The 26,404-nt window shown below is 41.2% G+C and overlaps 1 protein-coding gene across 1 annotated transcript in view; it reads left to right on the top strand.

The window, feature by feature from the left end:
• Positions 1-26,404, top strand: part of LOC124594282 (tektin-1) — a 188,081-nt gene that overhangs the window by 49,749 nt on the left and 111,928 nt on the right. The window lies entirely within an intron of this gene.

The following is a 26,404-nucleotide window of genomic DNA, read 5'->3' as shown; positions in this document are numbered from 1 at the left end:
ACTGGGACCTGAAGTAGCAGCTGATGACGTGGGAGTAACACTGTTGTGCCTGTCCAAACCATTGGAAGAATGAGACCTCTCCCCAGATCGTCATCTTGGGTAGTGCAGAATTATAATTCATTCTTGAACACAATGTGAAGATACTCATCAGCGAGCTATGCTTCCCTGCCATGGCAGCACTCCAAATGCAGCCGTTTGAGTGGTATCGTTGACGGAAGCCTACTCATGGGACGGTAATTTCGTAGTCCGGCTGCTACTAGTCTCCGACTAATTGTGCAGGATGAAAGTAAATGTTTCAAGTAGCCCATTACTTGTTCTCGGGTGGCAGGCTGAGATGTGAAGGGGTTACGATGTGACTGGTGCACAATACTGCGATGGTGGTCAGTCGTGTCGACTAGAACCTTGCTGATGAGTGTGTCTTCTCGGCTTCCTATGCAGTCTGTGACGGTACGTCACACAAATGCACATTTGGAGAAAGGGAAAAGAAGTTTTTGCTGTGAGACGTGTGAAACATAAATTATCTTAAGATTATGTACGTCTGCGCGATGTATAACAAATAGTAAAAAACGTAAGTTATTATTATCAAAACACAAATATCGATGTAATTAACAAAACACAGTTTTTTGTTATAATCGCTGTGTAACATAGGTCAAGAAGATCAGAGACAATACTTTGATTGAACCAGCTCTCCTGTTTTTGTTTCGTCTAGAGGTAGGCCGCCATTGTAGCGCTGGATAATATTTAATGTAACTTTGGTTGTAATTTAGTAAAATATACTTATAATTTTTATTAGAAAGTGTGTGTTATTGACTTAGTTGTCACCTCTCATGATCGCAACCATTAATTATAATTAACAAAGCTTTTACAGTGCTTTCGTAGTGCAGGGAGCTCATCTCCTCTAGCAGGATTTAGTCGGCCATTACGCTGACAGTATTATTTAATTAAAATTTCATGTTATAATATTAAAGTAAACGTAAATGTGAGAGACTTCTCAATTTTAATATTCCATCAATTTCAAAGTTAACAAAAAGAGTAGTGATAGATTTCATTTACCAAAATTCACAGCACTGAATGAGTTCAGTATGTTTCATTTTGGCCGCCTAACGGCAGATGAGATTCTCTCCAGTTTTGCCTTGCAAATAATGAACAAGAAATATTGAAAATCATTACAGTCAATAAGCTCCGCAATATCTCAGTTAATCTTTGTGACATTTGGTACATAAATAACCAGTAGCCGGCCGGAGTAGCCGAGCGGTTCTAGGCGCTACAGTCTGGAGCCGCGCGACCGGTACGGTCGCAGGTTCGAATCCTACATCGCGCATGGATGTCTGTGATGTCCTTAGGTTAGTTAGGTTTAAGTAGTTCTAAGTTCTAAGGGACTGATGACCTCAGAAGTTAAGTCCCATAGTGCTCAGAGACTTTTGAACCATTTGAAATAACCAGTATCCCCTGAGACCCATATTAATAATTACAGTTTGCGTAAGAATACGCATATTTTCTTTTCTAAATAACAGCGCTCACGTAAACTATTTATTAGAAGGCGGTGAGTCGCGCGTTGTGTTTAAAAAATATTATATCGTACGTACTTCGGGGCAGCCGATGTCCGTACGAGTGTTATCGCGGTATAAGTTAATTGATAGTCTCATGCTAGCCCACAATATTTAAAGGCACCTCAACCAAAATCATATAATATATAATCATAAAAATAAAAATATATAATTATCCCGTGATAGATGGCACCATCCATACACATACATATACAGTTATACCGCGAAAAGTCCAACATCGGGCAATGCCACATCCGAATGCATCAAAATGCTGGATATTACATGATCCGACCAGCTGATCAAGTAGAGACCCACAGTGAGGCTCCTTTCAGACGGTACCCGCTGCTGATAATGCTGTCTCACACAAATCATAGCATCTCTTTCCTTCAAAGTGGCCACTCAACATCTGACGTTTTTCACACTCCTAATACATTCTGTCAGTTCCGGTAGCAACATTTAACACTGACAACACTAATGCACTCTGCTAACCAGTCTGCCCGTCACAGAGAATTCTGACTCTAATCAATTATATACAGGATTTCTCCGTAAGAGCGTGCAAAAATGTAACAGGGCCTAGAGAATGGTCCACTGAACAATTTGAGGTATGGTTAACTTGTCTACCGCTTTGTGTAGCATTTTGTTTTCCAGCTTATTTACACCTGACATGCGTACATGTTTACACGTATGTGCTGTTTATTGACATGTACATTCTGTATTTGGTGCAAGGCGACAATGATATTGGGCCATATCTTCTACCTAGTCGTCTGAATGGCCACCTGTACTTTGAGGTTCGTGCAAAGAGTTTGTGCAAAGAGTTGTAGGAGAACGTACCCTTGGCTGTTCGTGAGAGGATGTGGATACAACATGACGGTGCACCGCCTCACTTCAGTGTGGATGTCCGCAACCATCTCAATGCTGTATTTCCTGGTCGCTGGTTTGGTAGGGTAGGTCCTATTCCATGGCCTGCGAGATCACCCGACCTGAATCCCTTTGATTATTTCGAATGGGTATCTCTAAAGTCACTTGTGTGACAGTGGATACGGACATGGAATTAGTTTCCAGAATTGTAGCTGCCTGGGATGTGATTCGAAACACACCACGGATAATTGCCAAGGTCCGTCAGAATCTTGTTCGCCGATGTCGTGCTTGCATTGATGTTGATAGCCCTCAGTTTCAGCACATTTTGTAAGATACGGTACAAATGCTAAGTTCATTGTGTCATTGATGGTATTTGCACTTAACTCTAACTAACGCAAATAAAAAAAAGTACACAGTTGGTTGGTTGGTTGTTTTGGGGAAGGAGACCAGACAGCGAGGTCATCGGTCTCATCGGATTAGGGAAGGACGGGGAAGGAAGTCGGCCGTGCCCTTTGAAAGGAACCATCCCGGCATTTGCCTGGAGCGATTTAGGGAAATCACGGAAAACCTAAATCAGGATGGCCGGACGCGGGATTGAACCATCGTCCTCCCGAATGCGAAAAGTACACAGTAATGTGATTACTGTATTCCTATTATCTCCTTAACCTCCGAAACCCAGATTCCCTACCTCAAATTGTTCACTGGAGCATCCTCCATTTCCTGTTAAATTTTTGCACGCTCTTAAAGAAACACCCTGTGTACGCCGATGGCAGGTGCGTGTACTAAGTCACGCTGACGTCGGATCGTGTCTTCTGGGTGCTTCACTTTTCTGTCATGCAGTGTATATGAATTTCCTAATTCCTTAGTTAACTTTTGGAGGCTGCAGTACCTTAAAACTATGAGTCTCAAAAATGGTAGAGATTTCTATTGAATTGCAAGCTACCTTTAAATTTCTTGCCCATGTGGATGGGCCTGCGTCCTGTCCACCTGCGGAGAACATTCGAGCCAGGTAAAAGCGTCCATTCACAGCCGGACCGACTTGCTGCCGGCACAGATAGAATAGACAGCCCGCAGTAAGTTGAGTAAGCCGAGACAAAAAGGGAAAGAAAACCACCCCACTAAGAAAAAAATTACACAAACATCATCTCCCACAATTTCAATTATTTAGCAACGACTATCTTTCATCTCAAGGTAAACTTTAGTTTTACTTTCTGGCAAAACTGTTGTCCTTGACGCTAATAACATTTTTTCATTCATAACGTGACACTCGGAATGTACGCCAGTAGGACACGGATCCTAATGACGTGGTGGAATGACGACTACGACGTTATAATTAAAGTTCACGCAAAGTTTATTTCGTCCATTCACACCAAACACTCACTAGCCTTTTACAAAACTTAATTTCTGAAGTGGCTCTGTATTATACTACTCTGCAGGTAGCAATTACAATATTAATATCTCTCGTTAGCAACTACTAATATTCATTATACTTGCTGTAACCAAGCAGTACTCTTCCTTATTCCTCTCGAAGCATCGTTATAAGTCAGCAATGACTGTGACCCTTGGAACTTGCAGTGGCTCTCGCAAGCACAAGAAATTACTGTACACACATTTGATACGTCACAGCGACTCACACTTGCGTCTCTCCTCACCCACCTTTTCTTAATGGCGCACTGCTGTTGCCAGAGACCATTTTTCTTAATGACTGAGACATTTTCAGTGTTTTATTGTAATATAAAGCCACAGATAATCTGAGTGCCAATACTGTACAGATGTTATAAAATTGTTTTTAATGGTTTCAGGGAATATTCCATTTACAACAAATTCATTTCTAATTTTTAGTTTATTACGTTTATACAATATTCAAACTAATCACATATAAAGAGGAGTTTTAAACAATCGCAGTAGTGAGAAGGAAAGCAAGTACATATCTCAATAGCAATGTTGTTTATAATCTTACATACTGCGTTGTAGTGTCACAGTGTGACTAAGTTTCGACAGCAAGCCATCCTGGGAAACCCTCTTACTTAGTGCCGAACCTAAAGCCTACAATAGCGTGAGACTTCGTGGCGACCATGGGAATTACACCTTTCCTCCATCATTCATACCCACGAAAGAATGAGCCTATTCGCCCTTACTTTTCCAACCGTTGCTTGAATTACTGTTCCTCCTAAATTTCATCACTGAATACAAGTCCTTGAATGTCATGCTTCCCATCGCGAATTCCACATCCGACTACTCTTTCTTGCAAGCTTTCATTGCTTGCTATTAAACTTTCCACTTCCTCGAATTCCTGGAAAACTTTCGCACTATCTCATCATGCTCCTTACTCAATGTGAATCGCTATCACGGCTTCAGCCAACTCCTGCTTCCTGGTCCACAAATCCGCACAGAAACCTATCCGTCCTAGCAGCTATGGTTGTCCCTTTCCTTTCATTCCATAAATGAAGGTCCTGCTATTCCCCTCCAGCTCCCACTTCAGATATCCATCTCCTCTCCATATATAACACACATTGGCAGATTCCTTTCCAACCCACCCGTTATACTCGCAGCAAGTTCCTACTACCCTTGTTACTTGATTGCCCACGTACCCATTCTTCCGCCCATTTTACAGGAACAGCTAATCATTCACCTGCAGTGACCAACCATCGAACTTGATTCATTAACAGAATTTATTTATTTCATTTTATACTTATCCACCATTTTAAAATAATCGCGAAAGTTTTAAAAATTAATGTACGGTACAAATTAATGTAGGCTGAAGAGTGATATAGGGGCAGTTAGTCCATCCCCGTGACAGAAGTATGTAATGACCAACAAAAGAAAAAGAAATTGCGAAATTCAGCAGAGATTTACACTATACTGCAGGAAAATATTGACTGGGACAGACTCTTTGAAATTCTGATCGTGTCAGGATAAAATACAGGGAGCGAAATGCTATCTACAATACGCACAGAACTTAGGCTGCATTTATGTGAGTTGAATATAAAAGACAAGTAATAATTGAGATGAAAATGGGAAAGAGTTGTAGCCTATCCACCCTGTTGTTGAATCTGTACATGAGTATATGAGACCAAGGAAAAATTAGGAAAACTAAGTTCAGGAGGAAGGAATAAAAAATGTTCAAATGTGTGTGAAATCTTATGGGACTTAACTGCTAAGGTCATCAGTCCCTAAGCTGACACACTACTTAAGGACAAACACGCACGCCCATGCCCGAGGGAGGACTCGAACCTCCACCAGGACCAGCCGCACAGTCCATGACTGCAGCGCCGTTGACCGCTCGCCTAATCCCGCGCGGCAAGGAATAAAAACACTGTGGTTTGCCGACAACACTGTAATTCTGTAGGAGGCAAAGGACTTGGAAGAACAGTTGAATGGGATGGATGGTGCCGTGGGAAGAGATTTTACAAGAAATATTAAGTGAAGTGAAAAGAGGATAATGAAATGTATTCGAATCACCGTAGGTGCTCTGAGGCAGTTAGTTTAGGAAAGGAGAAGGTGAAAGCAGATGAATTTTTGCTATTTAGGTGGCAAACTATATTGCTGGTGGAATTCTTTTAAGGCCTGAGTGTATTTTGTTGTTGTGTTTCCCGTGTTCTTCAACACCCGTGTGTTTTTATGTGAATAGAATAACTGTGAGTGCCGCATACGACGCACTTTAGCCCCTGGATTACGGGTCAGCGCATACCGAAATAAAGCATCAATAAAAAAAGAAAATGGTTCTATTTTTTGCTCTGGATTCGACATTGGTCCAAATTGGTATTGCAGCTGCCGTACGAACAAACCCAGTTGCTCACCCCATGCAGCTGTCATCTGGAACCAGGACGATGAGCGTATGCACCATTTTTTATGAGGTATGACTACATTTATCAGGATACTTAACCTCGCAGAACAATCGCTGTTTGACTTCTGAAAACCTTATTATCAAAAAGACCTCGTCATACTTTCATAGTTCCATTATCCGTTGATAATATCTTTTCGTGTTGGTTCTCTGAAAGAAGATTGCATTATATTATACGCATACCTATCAGAAGTTACGGTCAGGTGGGAAAAGATCGATCCAGTAATTCGAGTTGAATTTACTGCACGCCACACTCCTGCTTTCACATTGTGCAGAGGCTCTTGATGGAATTGACGAGAATTTTCAAAACTCTAACGTCGATTGTTCTGGGCGTCCGCGTACCCCGATAAACGCAGCCACGCTTCAGCAGAAAAAAGACCATTTCAGGATTGGCCTGTCCATCATGTACAGGCTGTAATAGCCAGTCGCAGCACTGGCGTTGGGCAGCATTATCTGAACGGGACAGACGATGCACTTCGCTGACTTGAAAAAGTTTAAGCTTCTGTTTCAGTACAGCTCTGTGAGCAGACGCTCCTGACACGCGACGTGAAACGGTAAATGCTGCAACGATTTTCTCGAACTTCTTTCCAAGGCCGTTCTTAAGTCGTCCAGGTTATTCCAGGCTAAAATCAATACACCACCCGACGCACTGTAGATCGTATTGTGATCGCGGCCTGTCCACAGGAGTACAGGCTTCCGCACAATGCCTGGGACAACGTGAAACACGCTACACAAAGAATAGTGATTCTGTCTTTTCTACAGGCGTCGTAAGCAGGCGATGAAATTTTCTTTTTTGCCCTCTCCCGATAGGAACACGAAATCTGTAAACAAAGCCAAGTTCGGCGAGAGCAGAACACCGAATGAAAGCCAATAATGAGGACAGGGATGTCCAGGCGCAGTGCAGGTTCGAAATCCAATAAGCCGTACGACGTGATTGATTGCAGCGAACTGTGGCTATTACACTGATTCACGGCTCCCTGGCTGACCCCATTGCCACTGGCGGCTCGGCCCAAGTGACGTGTCTCGCATGCCTCTCTGGCGATCGCCTGCTCCGAAACTGTACCACCTCTCAGCCACTATCGTTATCGACCGTTGGAGGGGATATTAAATTTCCCATATCTCAAACTTGCCATAAAAATGCCAGGGCGGAAATACGAATCACAGATACTAAAGTACGTGATACGGGAATCACGAGGTGTATGCGAAGTAAAGCCGTGCCGCTGACGTCAGAGTGAATCCAACCAGCGCTCAGTAACCAGCAATTGCCGTAACGTACTGTGCTGTACTTGCGTTTACGATCGAAAACAAGGTTGTTTACTGCAGTGTGAAATTTTATTAGTGACTGGAGATTGAGTACAGAATTATGCCGTAATTATCAGTGTATTCCATGATTTTTTAGAGTAAATTTTTAAGTGAAAAATAAAAAATTCGCCCGTTGTACTAATCACAGCAGACAAGTACGTAAGTTAGAATTAAGTTTCGTGTATTTCCTAAAAACAATGAGACGAAACGAGGATGGATAAATGCTTGTAAAGGTGCAGATTCGTTTTCAGTTAAAAATGCGCGTGTCTAATGAGTACATTTTTCTGATTCAGGTTATGCAAGGGATTTGAAAAGTGAACAATTGAATATTCCTTCGAAACGCAATTTTAAGACTGATGCTGTTTCATCTCTAAATCTACCATTCTACGGTCCTGATTTAGCGCGTAATAATGAGCCTAATAATGAGAGAAATATTGGGCACAAAAAAGGTTACCTTGAATAAGTAGAAGATATTTTACAGGTAAATACATTACAAAACAAGGAAGAAATTACTAATAGACAAGACATTAACCGTGAAGACAAACACTGCTGTGAATGCGTCAGTGCGTTCTTCCACCAATAACTAGAAATTATGGAAACACAGATAAAACATCTGAGGCAAAATAAAGCAGATTTACAGGAACGTCTCTCTCGATGTAACGCAGAGATACTCAAATTAAAACACATTGAAAAAGTGATTCAGGGTTATTTTTGTGTCAACAACAGGCGGTTATGAAAGACGGTGTCATCTAAAGGTATTGCAAAGGCTACGACTTCACGTTGCCTATATTAAAAATAGTTATCTTTTGTCAGGGACATATTGAAATATTCTCCAAATTTGAAAAAGACGTAGTTCGTAGCTTTAACGAAATGAGAGTAAAGAGTAATTTATGTTTAGACCAAGCAGAGATCATTGTGCAAAAAGTATAGAAACAAAAAAGTTTTGTGTAGAGAAACATATAGAAGCATGTGCCTGTGAGCTTAAATTAAATAAAGGCACATTTATGATTGTAACTGTATATAGGTCCCCATCAGGAAATTTTTATCTATTTCTGAAAAATTTGGACTCCTTGTTGTGCTATCTGTCAGACAGGGGGAGGCAAATTATTATTTGTGGGGACTTCAATGTAGATTCTCTGAAAGAGGGTAATAGGAAAAATGACCTTGAAGTATTACTCGGTTCTTTCAATTTGACACCCGTTATTGATTTTCCTACTCGGGTGGTAAAGGATAGCAGCTCACTGATAGATAACTTCTTTATAGACCAAGATAAGTTTAACCAGATAAATGCTCAGCCTGTTGAGAATGGTCTTTCTGATCATGGTGCACAGCTAGTTACAATATATGACATAGCTCCATTCAGCAATACTAAACAGTCCTTCAAAGTAGTACATTCAGTCAACAATTTAACAATTGCAAATTTCAGGGAAAGCCTACAGCAGTTAGACTGGGATGAGGTGTACCGTGAACCTGATGCCAATTTAAAATATAATTTATTTCATGACATTTTTGTAAATGCATTTGAAAACTGCTTCCCCAAGAAAATAGTTAAATATACTCGTAAGAAACCTTGTAACAAACCATGGCTTACTAAGGGTATAAAAATATCTTGTAACCGGAAAAGGGAAATGTATCTGACAGCAAGAAAGAGTAGTGACCCAGAAACTATCAAAAATTATAAAAACTACTGTGTTATATTAAGAAAAGTTATTAAAAAATCCAGGAGTATGTGTATAATGTCTGAAATCAGCAACTCTGATAATAAAATTAAAACAATTTGGAATATTATTAAAAGAGAAACAGGTCAACCAAGAGCAGAGGAAGACAGTATTACCATCAAATTGAATGAAAACTTTACGAACAAAAAGTCAGAAGTTGAAAATATTTGTAATAATCATTTTCTAAATGTTGTGGATATAGTAGGATCCAGGTGTTCATTAGAAGATGCTAGGCTGTTAATGGAAGAGGCCATACCTATGCAATTTGATACAATTGAAATCTCACCCACTTCTCCCTCTGAAATTAGGAAAATAATAAACTTGCTTAAAAGCAAAAACTCACATGGAATTGATGGCATTTCCAGCAAAATACTAAAAGCTTGTTCTCAACAGATAAGTAAGATTCTCAGCCACCTGTGTAATAGCTCTCTGGAACAGGGCATTTTCCCTGATAGACTGAAATATGCTATTGTTATACCTTTGCATAAAAAGGGGGATAGGTCTGATGTCAACAATTACCGTCCAATCTCCCTTCTAACAGCTTTATCCAAAATTTTTGAGAAAGTAATGTATTCAAGAGTAGCTTCACATATCTGTAAAAATGAAGTACTAACAAAATGTCAGTTTGGTTTCCAGAAGGGTTTTTCAACAGAAAATGCCATATATGCTTTCACCAGTCAAATTTTGAATGATCTGAATAACCGAACACCACCCATTGGGATTTTTTGTGATCTCTCAAAGGCTTTTGATTGTGTAAATCATGAAATTCTGCTAGACAAGCTCAAGTATTGTGGCATGAGTGGGACAGTGCACAAATGGTTTAATTTGTACCTAACTGGAAGAGTGCAGAAAGTTGAAATAAGTAGTTCTCGTAACATGCAAAGATCAGCACATTCCTCAAACTGGGGAACTATCAAGAATGGGGTTCCACAAGGGTCAGTGTTGGGTCCTTTGTTGTTCTTATTATATATTAATGACTTGCCATTCTATATTCATGAAGAGGCAAAGTTAGTTCTCTTCGCTGATGATACAAGTATAGTAATCACACCTGAGAAACAAGAATTAACTGATGAAATTGTCAATACTGTCTTTCAGAAAATTACTAAGTGGTTCCCTGTAAACGGACTCTCACTGAATTTTGATAAGACACAGTACATACAGTTCCGTACAGTGAATGGTATGACGCCATTAATAAATATAGACCTTAATCAGAAGCATATAGCTAAGGTAGAATATTCCAAATTTTTAGGTATGTCCATTGATGAGAGATTAAATTGGAAGAAACACATTGATGATCTGCTGAAACGTTTGAGTTCAGCTACTTATGCAATAAGGGTCATTACAAATTTTGGTGATAAACATCTTAGTAAATTAGCTTACTACGCCTATTTTCACTCATTGCTTTCATGTGGCATCATATTTTGGGGTAATTCATCACTGAGGAATAAAGTATTTATTGCACAAAAGCGTGTAATCAGAATAATAGCTGGAGTCCACCCAAGATCATCCTGCAGACATTTATTTAAGGATCTAGGGATATTCACAGTAGCTTCTCAGTATATACACTCTCTTATGAAATTTGTTATTAACAACCAAACCCAATTCAAAAGTAATAGCAGTGTGCATAACTACAATACTAGGAGAAAGGACGACCTTCACTATTCAAGATTAAATCTAACTTTGGCACAGAAAGGGGTGAATTATACTGGCACTAAAGTATTTGGTCACTTACCAAATAGTATCAAAAGTCTGACAGATAACCAGCAAGTATTTAAGAAGAAATTAAAAGAATTTCTGAATGACAACTCCTTCTACTCCATAGAGGAATTTTTAGATATAAATTAAGAAAAAAAAGAAAAAAAAACAAAAATATTAAAAAAAATAAAAAAAATAAAAAAATAAAAATAAAAAATAAAGAAAAACAAAAAACACAAAAAATAAAGTTGTTATATTAACTTAAGTATGTTGTTAAATTAACCTAATTATGTCATGTATTGGAAAATTCGACTCGTTCCACATCATTACGAAATATCGTATTCATGATCCATGGAACTAGAATTAATCTAATCTAATCTAATCTAATCTAATCTAATAAGACGACCACACAACAATGTTCAAGTTGTGGTCATCAGAAGTTTGTTAGGAAAATGGATGCAGCTTCTTCATTATAACTTTCACACAGCCGTTTCTAAGGACTTGTTGCCGGAAACGATTCAAGTAACTGAAAACGTTGAATTAAAAGTAAAAGCATTTGTGTGTGATATGCGGCCATCAAATAGAAAACTTGTAGGGAATCTGAGGGTTACCTCTGATAACTCGTGATTCCAAAAATGGTTCAAATGGCTCTGAGCACTATGGGACTTAACTACTGAGGTCATCAGTCCCCTAGAACTTAGAACTACTTAAACCTAACTAACCTAAGGACAACGCACACATCCATGACCGAGGCAGGATTCGAACCTGCGACCGTAGCGATCGCGCGGCTCCAGACTGTAGCGCCTAGAACCGCTCGGCCACTTCGGCCGGCAACTCGTGATTCGAAATCCCACAAAATCAAAATAGGAAAGTGTGGGTTTTTTGTGACGTGCCTCATGCATAAAATTATTACGAAGTCATCTGCCTGACGATGGTTATCGTCCAAAATCTAGTAGTTTGCTCACGAAAGGACCGTTCATTATGTTGAATTTCAAAACACTGCCGTAGATTTACAATGCGACCATAAAGTAACCATGAACCATTTGCTTGTTGCTGGTCCGGAAAGGCAAAACTTAAGGAAAGCAACTGAGCTTTTTTTCTCTCGCTGTAAACTCCGTCCGAACAGGCCTTGGAAGACCCAACGGTACCGACCGGCCGCCATGTCATCCTCAGCCCACAGGCGTCACTGGATGCGGATATGGAGGGGCATGTGGTCAGCACACCGCTCTCCCGGCCGTATGTCAGTTTACGAGACCGGAGACGCTACTTCTCAATCAAGTAGCTCCTCAGTTTGCCTCACAAGGGCTGAATGCATCCGCTTGCCAACAGGTCTCGGCACCCATCCAAGTGCTAGCCCAGCCCGACAGCGCTTAACTTCTGTGATCTGACGAGAACCGGTGTTACGACAGTGGCACGGCCGTTCGCTTCTCTCGCTGTAGGGCACGCCATTTGTCACAATCTTCGTCGATCAGTTATATTGGTGAGACTGTAAAAGTCATAAACAACGGATCTGACGTACTGAGCTCCAGAACTCATGTATGTGGATACAAATTAAAAAGTGCACATGGAAATTATTTACCAGAACAAGATAACGCGTTAGAAGAACTGCATGATACCATTCTCACAATGCGAGTAATAAAAAGAAAATAAAAGGGAGAGAAAAAAGGACAAGAAAAAATTGATCAGCGAATATCTCTTATACCAAAAGGAAATGAGGAAGCAGACAGGAGTAAACCCAAAAAATAAAATAAAAGAACCTATTGATGATTTGCTTCCTTTTCAGAAAGGTTTTTTGATGTCTGTAGGCAGTCCGCGTTCATTGTTTAAGGAATTAACTCTGGAAAGCTACAAGTACGTCATGTCTTCAAAATGCAATTACGATATTCTTGAGAGCTACTTCTCCACAGTAAGACGGCTGGGGAGATTCTATGGCTACCCTTTGCCCACCACCGTCTCCCAAGGAGTTAAGTCTTTGATTTTGAGCCTAATACGAACGGCCGGCCGCTGTGGCCGAGCGGTTCTAGGCGCTTCACTCCGGAGCCGCGCTGCTGCTACGGTCGCAGGTTCGAATCCTGCCTCGGGCGTGGTTGTGTGTGATGTCCTTAGATAAGTCTAGGAGGCTGAAGACCTCAAATGTTAAGTCCTATAGTGCTTAGTCCTAATCACGAGCGCGTACGGACGTGTCTCGCGCGCGCTCCCGCAACTACGGTCTTTTGGTCGGTTCTATCGGGAACAATCACGCCAGTGAACGAAAAAACAGTGATCAGAGATGGATAATAGTGAAGTGAAGCAGTCCTACAAAATTTTCTCGTGTTTCGACGAGAGAAATAGTGCATTAGTGACTTCGCGGGCACATTTACAGCATGTCGGACCTCATCAAAGGTATTTCACTACAACTAACATCCACAAACACTACTAATACGATTAGGAACGCTTGAAATTACTAACATTACTAACCGCAGTGCTGTGAAAGTGTTAAAAACAATATGAAAGGAAAGTTATCGTGTGACGAATCATCAAAGTAACGTATGGTAGGATTTTTCTCCGTAATTAGACGTTAAATATCCACCAAACTCACGATAACATGTTAGAACAGTGAAGGGTAGCTTCCAAAAGTGTCCCGAATAAAAAAAAAAAACTGATAATAACGGACTTGACTAAAAACGAAGACTAACATATGGTAGCAAGTCTCGCAGAAAAGACTAGCTTAATATGAAGAAAACCAGTGTGAACAATACCCATACAGTGAAGGGAAACGAGCATAATTCTGAATTATAGACATATTATAGGTAAAAGTCATAAACTGTCGATAGTGAGGAAAATTGACTACGAGTAACGTAAAGCGATACGCCGAGCGACGGAACGCAAAGTCCCGAGAGTAGGTTGCAGTGCGCCAGCTGACACGCACTACGCGTGAGGTTCGCAAGTAGGCCAAATTGCGCTGGCCACAGCGAACCGGTGTTGCTAAGCACGGCTCGTGTTTCCGCGCCCAACCGCGGGAGTCAGCAGCTTACGCGAGCTCACAGTCCCCACCTGGTCCCGCGAACCATGTGGCCGGCTGACGTGCGGAGCTGACCGCGGCGCTCGGTGTCGATCGGACATCGCCGGCGAAGCCACCCAGCCCACATTCGACCTCGCTCTGTGACGTATCGCTCTTGGGACTTACGTGTCACAATGTGGTGCCGCACACGCAATACACACCAAATAAAGGTCACTCTTTGAGAACTATAGCACAGATCCGCAATCCTGGATCGAGCACGCCAACTAAGTGGTGCTAACACCACACCCAAGTCCACGAAAGGGACGCTTAGTAGAGCGCAGAGCAGCACCAGTTGCAAAGTATCGCTTATAGGCATGGCGTCTGGTGCCCACGAATATGCCGTCATGTCACCGAGCCAGAAGATCGCTGCAATTGACGAGCTATTAAATGACATTGGGGCGGAATTAAAGGCCAAACACGTATCGAGTAGCGTACTGAATACGATAAGGAATAAAATATTCCCTTTGGCTTTCCAACTCACGTCAGCAGAAGCAAAGGTCGAGCTGCTGCAAGAGCAGAACAAAGATCTACCGCGCGAACTTCAGCACTCTGCTGACCCAGTTGTGGACCTTAGAATTGAGCCTCTCACAGAATAGGTCAACAAACTCGAGGAAGACAATACAAAACTCGCTGAAATAAACCAAGAGCTCAGGGACCAAATTAGGGATCTGACAAGAAAGGTTACTGAACAGGCACAGCAACAGGCCAAAACACTACGCTGCGGCACTCTCCACCGCACCCAAAGAACATAAACGCATTGAGGTGGCAAAAGCCAAGCAGGCAACCACTCTCTTCATAAAGTCTACCAACAACCAAGACACGAAAACAATAAAACAAACGTTGACAAAAAACATCAACCCAAGACGAGACAACCTACACATTAAGTCAATAAGAAACACGAAGACAGCTGTGATTGTCGAAGCAGCAACGCAGGAGGACTGTAGGAAAATAATAGGAAAGACGAAAGATATTGAGAATATAGCGTGTGAGGGGCCCAGAAAGCGGCAACCTTTGGTGATAGTCTATCGAGTGACAGACACTATCTCGGATAGAGAATTTCTTGAGTGTTAATACGACCAAAATCTCAGTGACGATTTCACAAAAGACGAATTCGACAAAGACGTGAAAATCAGATTCCGCACAGGGCCCAAAGGAAAGTGATACAACCATCAAGTGTTGGAAGTCACACCCAGAATTTATTGGTACCTCACCAAAAGAGGAAGGGTGTACATAGACTTCCAATCCCTATCTGTCAAAGACTTTACGTCAGTGAGCCAGTGTTGCAACTGTTGTGACCTTGGCCATACAACCAAAGCCTGCGCAGATACAGGTACGACCTGTTCAAGGTGTGGCAAAAAGGGCCACAAACACGCGGACTGTCGAGCATCAGAGCCCATCGATTGCATTCCGTGCAGGAACAGAAACCGAATTTGCAATAAGAGCAGGGGTGGCGTCTGCCAGACCTACAAACAGCTGCTTGATAGACTAATTGACAGTACCGACTATGGCAACTGAACACCCCCCTGAGTCAAACAACATGCTCCATAAATCAACCCCTGAAAAAACAAGATCATACAAGTCACCATCCACCAGGCACAGAAACCATCTACGTGCAATACTCTGGCGTAAGAGGCAAAAACTATTACCTGACGACTACCCCAACAATGGTCACACTCCAGGCTTGATACTCAATACAAACCTGGAGGACAGCCATCATGCAATCACTGAATACATAGACGACCTAACACTCACAGGACAAATGTCGCCAGAAGCCGCCAAACTAATCGAAAGACAAATAATGTACTGGATGACATTCCAGACGAACTCGAAGACGAACTACTGAGAGTAGACATGATAACCCCAAATCCTGATACCGACAGACCAGAAAACCATACCACACATGACCAACCAAAGCAACTGCGCAAACCAGCGTTGCTAACGACGCAAGATCACCCATCCACTCCAGCACAACGACGCACATACGACACTACAAAATGCGAAGGACGCATCAAACCAATCAAATTTATACAAGGTGAGACCTTGAACCCAACGGTGCTTAACACAACCGTAACGCAAGCCAGCACAACTGGAGCCCAAACGGAAAACATGGACAAATCAGACACCTCAGACTGTAATCAAATCAAACGCAAAATAACTCTCTCTGACTCGCTGACAGAGGAAGAAGACGACGTCTATTATTGCCCTTACGCCAGAGATTGTAGTGTTCATTAACAATGATATTCGAAACCGTAATACCGACCTTGAACAGGCCACAGCGCCGGCAGACACCACGAATGCCATACGAAAAGCCGCAGCAACAACCGCAACAAAAGTCTGCGGAGGGTCTGGCAACAGAGGCGACAGTGCGCATAACATACCAAAAGCTGTTATGTCTGTCACAGATAGCGTAGATGAGCAGTCAAGTGGGAACCAAATCACGTCAAATCAATGCAGAATGGAGGCACAAACAACCAACACATCTGATACACATCAAGACTGCACAAACGAAACACACACAAAAAACAAACGAATCATCGCAGCCTTTAGGAAACTAAAACCGCATAGAAAACCCAAACAGCCTAAGAGAGTCAAGAAAGTGAAAGCGTGTGACGACCAGTCGCGGCAATCGCAGGCTGCCTCAAAACCTAGTGATACGAAAGTGCATACCCCTGATGATACCAACACCTTCGCAGCCCCCCAACCAACAACCTCAATGCCGACGCCCAAGGAAACCCCCACAACAACCAACGAGGAAGCCAATCCAGCGCCCCCCGCAGAGGTGCACAACAACGCCACTACACCATCACGACACGTCACGGCTGCAGAGACGCCAACACACGCCATCGACACCGACAGTTTTAGTTACGACAAGCTAGATATAAATGTAAAATTAAGTAGGTTAGAAAAAAGAGACACCTTAGAGACGGCACAGCGGATGCTCATCCGCACCCTACACCCGTACGGCCAATCTGTTTGTTTCCGTACATCAGAGCAAACCGATAGACTGATTCTCAAAACGTAGAATATTCCAACAGATCCAGACAGCCTACCAGACCTGCTCATGCAGGTGTGCGCCCGCAGGGAGGAACCATTCGATATGGACAAGCTTTACAACGATCACGTAAGGGCTCATGGGAGAACATACTTCGATTACAGTCAAACTGGCAGCAAGTGCTACGCCACAGTTAAACACCCAAACTGCTAATAGCACAGCTTAATGCTATGCGGAGTATACTTGTAAATTCGGAACTCCCACGGGTCCTACGTGAACTAAAAAGTGACATTCTGTGCATACAGGAGCCCTACTCTAGACAAGGGCATATCCCCAACTTTCCTCCAAGTGCGGTGACAGTTGCGGAGGGGACAGGCTGCATGGCATCTGTCATAATCCTAAACAAAGAAATACATACAGTCAAAATTACATAACTCTGTTCCGAGCACCTAGTTACAGTTGAAGTCACACACAAGGGGGATACTTCGATCATCGCGTCGCTGTACGCCCAATTCTGTCATTGCATCAAACCATACGCAGACCTCATCAGAGATGTTGCGCAATACGCTGGCAACAAAAAACTTCTCATCTGTGCAGACATAAATGCCAGATCAACCCTGTGGCATTCAGACAGAACTGACGACAGAGGTAGAATAATAAATGACATCATCCAAGAAAACAGACTACACGTACTCAACAAGGAAGGACATCACCCGACTCACATCGGACACAACGGTCATTCATCAAACATAGATATCACCCTCGTTAATAATGCCGCCATCAACCACGTACGAGACTGGACCGTACATGACCAGATCACTGCTAGCGACCACATCATCATCACACTAGCCTTAAGTGGTACACCAAACGTCAACACAGAAACACTACCAAAAAGACTATTATTTGACAAAACAGACTGGGACAGGGTCAGACAAAAAATACATGAGTACATACCGCAAGACATCACCGGCAGTGTTGATTACAGAGCACACATGCTGACAGGTATCATCACACACACACAGAACACATGCATACCCACACAAAGAATGACAAAACACCAAAATATTCCCAGAACTACACAATTAACACGACTCAAACAAGACTCAAAACGTAAACGTAAACTTTACCAACGAGCAATTTCAGATAGAGAAAGACAATTACGACTACACGACTACCGGCTTGCCAAGGATAAATATTAACTTGAGCTGAATAGGACCAGGAAAGACCATTGGAACAGCCATGTAGCAGCACAAACACAACTAAGCATTTGGGGGGAACCATACAAAATCGTGACAGAGAAAATTAAGAGCCCACTGGTTCTGGGAACGCTGCGACAGGAGGATGGTGAGATGACTAAGGGCTGGAGACGCACAGCGGAGTTCCTGCTCAGCAAACGCAAAGTAGACACAGTATACACCACACCAACCGTCACCTGTCCATTTGCGCAGGAAGAAGTGGCGACAGCGATCTCAGAAGTCAAAAACAAAAAGACGCCTGGACCGGATGGTATCCACTCTGAGGAACTGAAACAAATTGCACCGCAGATCACCCCGTTTCTCACAACGTTGTTAAACGATGCATTAAGGCTGGGCCGTGTGCCTGCAGTGTGGAAGACATCGAAGGCGGTTATCATCAAAAAGGCTCCACACAAAGACCCATCAGATCCCAAGTCATACAGACCAATTTGCCTTATCAATACACTCGGTAAAGTACAAGAAAAACTACTCTGCAAAAGACTACAAGCACACCGAACACTACGGGGACTGACACCACACCAATACGGCTTCAGGGAAGGGAAATCTATAGACGACGCAATTAACAGAGCACTCCAAATAGTATACGACACACCCTCCAAATACACACTTGCAATTATGATAGACATCTCAGGTGCCTTCGACAACCTCTGGTGGCCGGCCTTGTTCAAGAGGCTCAGACACCTGCAGGTACGGAGTCTCTGTATAATAGTTTCATGGACTACTGCAGAGACAGAATGGTCGTTTGGCAAATGGACAACCAGAAAGTGATTAAGCGAATTACAAGGGTCGATCTGCGGCCCCATCTTCTGGGACATAGTTATAGAACCGCTCCTACAGTTACTAGAGGAGCACATCTTGACAGATGGAGTTTTCGCTTATGCTGATGATCTACTCGTCGTAGTTTCAGCAAATAACCGTGCCCAGCTAGGAGAAAGAGCCAATGGAACACTTAGGACAATAACCCAATGGTTCACAGATAATAAATTAAAGATAGCAGGAAACAAAACAACTTATACATTGCTAAAGGGTATCCTGCGCAGCAACCCAATAGTCAAAATCGGGGACACAAACATAAAAAAGACTAGCAGTCACACGCTATCTAGGAGTATACATTGATGAACGATTGAACTTCCACGAACACATGCAAATATGCACAAACAAAGCAGAAAAGATACTACACAAACTGGCTAGGCTAAATTCGGAACAATTCAGACTACCCCTGTCAGTGACACGAACATACCATTGCGCTCTCTTCGAGTCAGTACTATGCTTTGCTGCCAGTACTTGGGCCCACAGGTTAAATCTCTCAACCAACTGTGGGGCGGCGGATAAGTTTGTAAAAACAATTATTAAATCTTTGTTTGAATGTTGTAACATTTCCCGGCCGATGCACCATATGTGGGGCGGCGGATAAGTTTGTAGAAAATAAACTAATTAATTGCTGGATAAACGCTTGCATGTAGAAGCAGTTTCTGGCTTTTAGAATGTTGTTAATGCTGTCTTTCGCCGTTCTCAACACTGGCTCTCTATTTACTTCTTGGCACCCAGAAAGTGATTTAATAAAACATGGAGCCAGTATTTAGAGATCCTAGTGCCCACTTCAATTGAGATACCATTATAGCTGCAGCTTATAGCTCTGAGGAATTAGGAGATTGTCCGGGATTTCTAATTAAAAACGGTTTTCCAAAATAGTTGAGTATATTCTGAAATTCACTGATAAAAAACACAAGTATCCCTACAACCTAACTAACAGAGCAGTTCAGAGTCTATTGCGCTGATGCAACTATAAATGTCCGAATTAAATGTTAAAAAGAATGCTCGCCATAATTTGATGAAAATATTTCATCAAACGCCACACTAAATATTTGGTAGAATGTCTGTCTCGCGACGGCACGTGAAAATACGACAATACGCAAACTGAAGCTAGATAATGAAAATCATTCCAGAATTAACACTTCACATAAAATGTTTTCATGGTTCCGCGTATCTCTAGTAACTTAATACGGCACCCGAGGCTGTTTGTAGCAGATACACTGATGCGACGCGACTCCCGACACAGATGGCGTGTCATTCAGCGTCTGGAGAGAACTGGGGCCTTTCTTCCTCGCGCAGCGTCCTTATATATAAAGCCGCGGTGCGGACGGCTAAGGGAACGCCTGATCTTTTCGGCTCTCCCGACTAGCCGCTGGGCTAGTAACTCACCACTTCAAGTTACATAATAATTTATAGCTTCTTTTGCCGATGGCCGAGGAAGCTCTTAATTTAAACGTGCATTCAGCACGCAGGTAAGTATTGATAATAAAATTTTGACGTGGCTAAGTTAAATACTTTAGGCGAGAGAATTAATTTAATTGCCCTGCACGCAGTAGATGAGCTCTGAACTGGCCCTGTTGAGATCCGCTATCGCTATAATTTTATAGGTATTAAAAAGAAACTTTACACATCTTCATAATCATAGCGGACCTCCAACCTATTTAAATCTAAACATCCTAGCCTTATTTACTAGCCTACTTAATCTATCTTGCTTCCTTCAGTTTTGAGACGAAAACCACAAAATCATGAATTTCCACTAAAATCTTAATTTGTGAAATCCAAAGTACTATTTTTATTAAATCATTATGAAATATGAATCTAAATATAAATTTTGAAGTCTCTAGCTCTTTTCTGTTGCGCCAATGATTTTTTCACAAAAACGTCCAAATTTCGAAAATGGCTGAAGTTATCGAACTGATATTTAACACACATTAATGTAGTATTATTTCTGACATGCTAGAAAAGTTTTAGTTCATTTGCTTGATTTTTAAGGTATTGCGCAACATTTATGACGTCAGAGCTAGATACAGCAGACTGGCTGGCACACAATGGAAACTGATGTGAATTTACTACAGCGTGAGTAGGCTGCTTCCCTACATCACCCTCTACTTAAATTTTTTTGTTTATGAATGTTAATGAATGAAAAAATTTAATTACAAAAAGGGAAGCAAGAGTACAATTTAACTCCCTATGAAAAATCAAAATTGAAATATAAACCTGTAGAAACATTAAAGAAAACTGATTACCTACATTAATTATTTAAATTGTGGGCATGTTCACTGCCTTTTAAACAATGTCATTACTCAAAATTTTAAGCAAAGTCAATGAAATATTTTGGCATACATATTGCCTTAGACAAACACATACAAATTGAAAAATTATGAAAATCTTAAATCCATTAAATACATGAAATACATTTTTACATACACAAATTCAAAGAAAATAACATGACACATAAACAGATGATTATCTCTTAGCAGTCTTTTCTAAACCTGAAAGAAAAGTTCACCAATAATTTTTACACACGTGGTTGTAGCCGCTTTGGCTGGCGTCCTACACTTCCATTCACAAGGGTAGAGGAAGGGAAGTTGCTATGGTGTGCGTCCTTCACTTCATTCTAAATTACATGGGGGAAAGGGGAGGGGTCACTGTGAGTTGTGTCCAAGTCACTCCACGCTTTCACGCAGCTACCAGGCTGCCATTATCTGGTTTGTCCTGTAGAACAAACAAAAAGAGTGCCTCAGACTCTGTTCACTTAATCTCTAAGGGTGGGTCACAATGAAATGGGGATATATACATTTTATCCTTCAGTATGTTGCTGGAACAAAGTTAACCGAACTTTTTCAATTTTACTCTCGTGGTTACTTAATTGTCATAAAATCGGTAAACAAATGGCTCAAAACGCCGTTAGTCACGTACTAGAGAAAATCTATGCTCAAGGCATACAATCATGAATCCTATATAACATCAATTTATTATTTCTGGGCCGGAACACTGAACCAATGCTCGGTATATTCCTGATACATTTGTATCTTAAGCACTTAACTGACTCACCTTTGATTACATTATTCTTAGAGATAGTATGAGTATGATTAGTGGTTGTCTTCTCAGCTTCCATGTACATGTGAGTAACTTTTGGTAATAGTACAGTTGTGAGTGTTCAAAACACACAACGTTTAGTTGACTACTAAATCCACTTATTGGTCCTCTGCTGTTGTCAGTTCCACATCTGCAATTAGGTACTTACTTACTTTGAAGTGTATTAATGCTGAGCTAAAATAATGTTTCACGTCTGACAGTATGTTATTTATTTATTTTGCTAGGGTATATACTTATTTAACACTCACTCTATTAATATTTAAAGCATAGGATAGCACATTTATTTCATATTCATAGTGTATTGCAGCTGATTAGTTTGCTCACGTGGCAATCCATTTCCACTCGATCGGACGCTGAAACCTCAGGTAGTCTCTCTCTGACCTACCACTAAAGTGCATCAAGTAAATATGGACGAGCGTAATGCTAAATTCCTTAAACCTATAGGACACCATGAGCTGCTCTGTCTCATCTAACATAAGGGTACCTATGGTCGCATTCACGCCTCCAACTCATAACCTCAATACGTGTAGGTGTATCCTGTCACACACTACACTAAAATAATTGCCAGCTCCAACCTTATACATACTTCAGGGACGTGTCCTTCACGTCTCAACCACAAACACTTGCTCAATTCTATTACACTGCTATTCCTGGCTACACAAGGTGAGTTTATCCTTACAACTTATCTGCATATTTTTCATAACACTAAGCAATTTCCTTTACTATTTCTTAGTTAGCTCTAATGTATACACTAGGTTTCACTACCACTTCAGATCCTGCTTGTACATGAATTCATATATCTTTTTAAATTACTGTTGGTGGACCATTTACAATAAAACAACACTTTGTACTTACTATATTACCAGGGTACTATACATAATTGTTACTCAAATACATTTGTATCTTAATTACGTCATACTTCTCTATTGTTTGTCACTATTAGGTTTGTCACATTAGGTATTTTTCTTCACTAATCGGTAGATAGAATGGTTATATAACTCATGGCTTGATAGCCATGACAGAAAATTTTCATGTCTGGAAAGAAGAGGTCGAAATTTTTGAGGATAGGAAAGAGGAAGAATGAGTGAGACCTGAAAGGGAAAAAAGATCTCACACAGCTGGGACTGCACAGCTGCCACACTGTGTAGAGGTTACAGAACAACCTCCTCCCTACAGCATTCATTAGCTTAATGCTGTAAAGAAGAGTTAGAAATTTTAGGTGGATAGAAAAGATGAAGAGTGAGTGAGACCTGAAAAGGAAAGAAGATCTCACACAGCTGGGACTGCACAGCTGCCACACTGTGTAGAGGTTACCGAACAACCTCCTCCCTACAGCATTCATTGGTTTAATGCTGTAAAGAAGAGTTAGAAATTTTAGGTCTATAGAAAAGATGAAGAGTGAGTGAGACCTGGAAAGGAAAGAAGATCTCACACAGCTGGGGCTGCACAGCTGCCACACTGTGTAGAGGTTACAGAACAACCTCCTCCCTACAGCATTCATTCATAACCTTTGACCACGCCACGTCGATCTGAAAATACTTTATGATGTCTTTTTAGAACCTGTCTCAGTTCTTCCTTTTGATTGTCTGAAATCTTATCGATTTCCTGCAATTTAGCTTTTATTTTGTCTAAAATAAGTGCTTCTTCTTCTGTGTTCAGCTTACTGTTACTAAGATTAACACCTTCGTCCCAATACCTCCTATTTTTCAGAACTCGTATAGGCAGCTCCCAAGTTCCATCATCAGTTACTACATGTTTACCACTAAAAGGGACTGTAATTACTCCGGTTATTGGCAAGACCACTTTTAACTGGCTTCTTTCAAAGTCAACAGCATTCTGATATTTTGACAAGAAATCTATGCCAATTAAAACCTCAATACTGAGATTATTTACAACTAAACATGGATGATCAATTAAATTACCATTAATGTTAAAGGGCAGTAAAGCTTCTTCCTTTACCGTTTTTGACACCTTGCCAGTAGCACCAATTATTCTTAGTCCTGACACCCTCATTACTGTAAGCTTGTCTTTACCAGGTAATGCATCAAAGAAGGACTGAGATATTGCACTCACCTCACTTCCACTGTCTAAGAGACAACGTACATTGATACCCAACATATTCACTATTATTATAGGGTGGCTTATTCTAGGTTGTACAGGTGGTTCCTCACATTCATCTAGTAGTTCCTTTTGGATTTGTCTCCAACTAAAGTGATCGACATCTGTCTTCATTACATTTAGGTCACAGTGTGTAGGGGTTTCCTGAATTACATTTTCAGCTGCCTTTTCCAGTCGGTCTATTAATTTTAAATCGAAACACCGCACGACTTCATTACATTTAGTTTGCTGAACATCACCCAAATTACTGTAGTCTGAGCGATTCTGCGCCTCCAGACCGGGCATAACATTAGTTACAGCTAAACCACTTTCACCATTATCGTCGGTTTCCTTCTCAAGTGACAACTGGTCACAGCTACTGGGTTCATCGACCCCAAACAGCCTACCCTCTACATTCCCACTTATCTCCTGTCCTAAATCTATTAGTACATTATCAACATCCTGCACAGGCACTTTAGATAAGAGCACATCATCTTCATCGTAAATATAAGCATGAATTTCTTCTGCTTCTTCACCTGTCAATTCAGTATTTTGTAGCTCGTCCCTATCGTTACACTGCTGCGCCTTCTCTTTCTCTTCCCACTTAGAAAGCGTCTCTAACACGGTATCTATCAAATACTGTGAGTGATATAATATTTCTGTTGTATCCTTAGGTGCTACCGACTCTTCATCCACATGTTCAGTTTGAGTATTCTAATCTGTCTTACCAATTCCCTTAACTACTGGCTTAGGAAAAGTAACCGCCTGGTGAGCGCCAGTGTCCTCATAGACGGGAACTAGTTTTCCTGCCTCGGTCTACTACTGTTTCCTTTAGTTTCATTATAGTTAACTGGCATAGCATTGCTTTCCGCACTGTGGTTTACATGCATAATTTTGTTTGGCACAACATTACTGCCATTTGGATGCTATTGTTGGTTTTGATAATTATTTCCCCAATTCCTACCTCTCTTAGGATGGCGAACACCTATTGTTCTGATGTTTACATTGCCATTTTGCTCGTTCCTAAAATTACTATTATTGTTATTGGCATTTCGGTTATTACGTGCTTGCTCCTCATTGGCAGCAACACGTTCTACACGTTCCAAATACTCAATCAAACGATCCAGATTGTCTCTAGGGGCAGATATAATTCTAGTTTGCCAATACCATGGCAGTTTGGCTTCAAGACCTAGTATAATCATTTCTGGTTTTAGCTTTTCCGCCAAATGTGACAAACGTGAAATCCATGACCTAGCAAACTCTTTAATTGATTCCTTGCCTGCATTGAAGTGTTTCCCACTCCAAAATTCTCTCAACACTTCATTTTGCTTGTTACTAGACCAATACTCATTAATGAAAGCTGTTTTAAACTCCGCTAATGTTTTACACTTCAACATAACATCAGCTGACCAACGCATGGCGTCACCTGCTAAATGGCTTCTAATAAATGAGATTTTCTCTCGTTCAGACCAAGTTGATGGAATCACATCTTCAAAATCGTTCCAGAAATCTAGCGGGTGGATATTTTTATCTGGATCAAACCGCAAAAACTGCCGACACCCGAGAAAAGCGGCGTTTGCAGCTACCACTTGTTGTATGTTACCATTACCAGAAGTTACTGAAGCTACTTTACTCTCAATGTTAGCAATGTTAGTACTAATATTTTCTACTCTCATTTCAACATTATCTACTCTTTGCACAATATGAGTAGTGTCAGTTTTAATTGCTTCTACTTCTGCTTGACATATGTTTACTTTAATATTAACATCTTTAAATCTATCTGAGCACAGTTCAGATTCCGCCTCGATCTTTTCTGTTAACTTGTGCTCCAGCTTCGCATCTTCCATTTGGAAGTCTTTGCGAACCTCAGCAACTTCGGATTTAACTGTTTTATACATTTCAGAAAACTGTTGAGCAACCTTTTTCTTAATATCCTCATGGTTGTAATCAATTTTATAATTCAAACTGTGCAGATCCTCTTTCAACTTATTGCAACTAGCCTTGAAAGAATTTTCTAATTCAGCTTTATTGGATTCTAATTTATTGTCCATTGCCTCAAATCGTTTATTAAAATTTGTTTGACTGGCCACCATTTCAGACTTTAATTCAGCTGTCATTTGTGCATTACTGGCAGCTATTGCTT

Source organism: Schistocerca americana, chromosome 2, assembly GCF_021461395.2.
Source record: "Schistocerca americana isolate TAMUIC-IGC-003095 chromosome 2, iqSchAmer2.1, whole genome shotgun sequence".
NCBI lineage: Eukaryota > Metazoa > Arthropoda > Insecta > Orthoptera > Acrididae > Schistocerca > Schistocerca americana.
The sequence above is the reverse complement of the archived record's forward strand: the minus strand, read 5'-3'. Positions and strand labels throughout refer to the sequence as shown.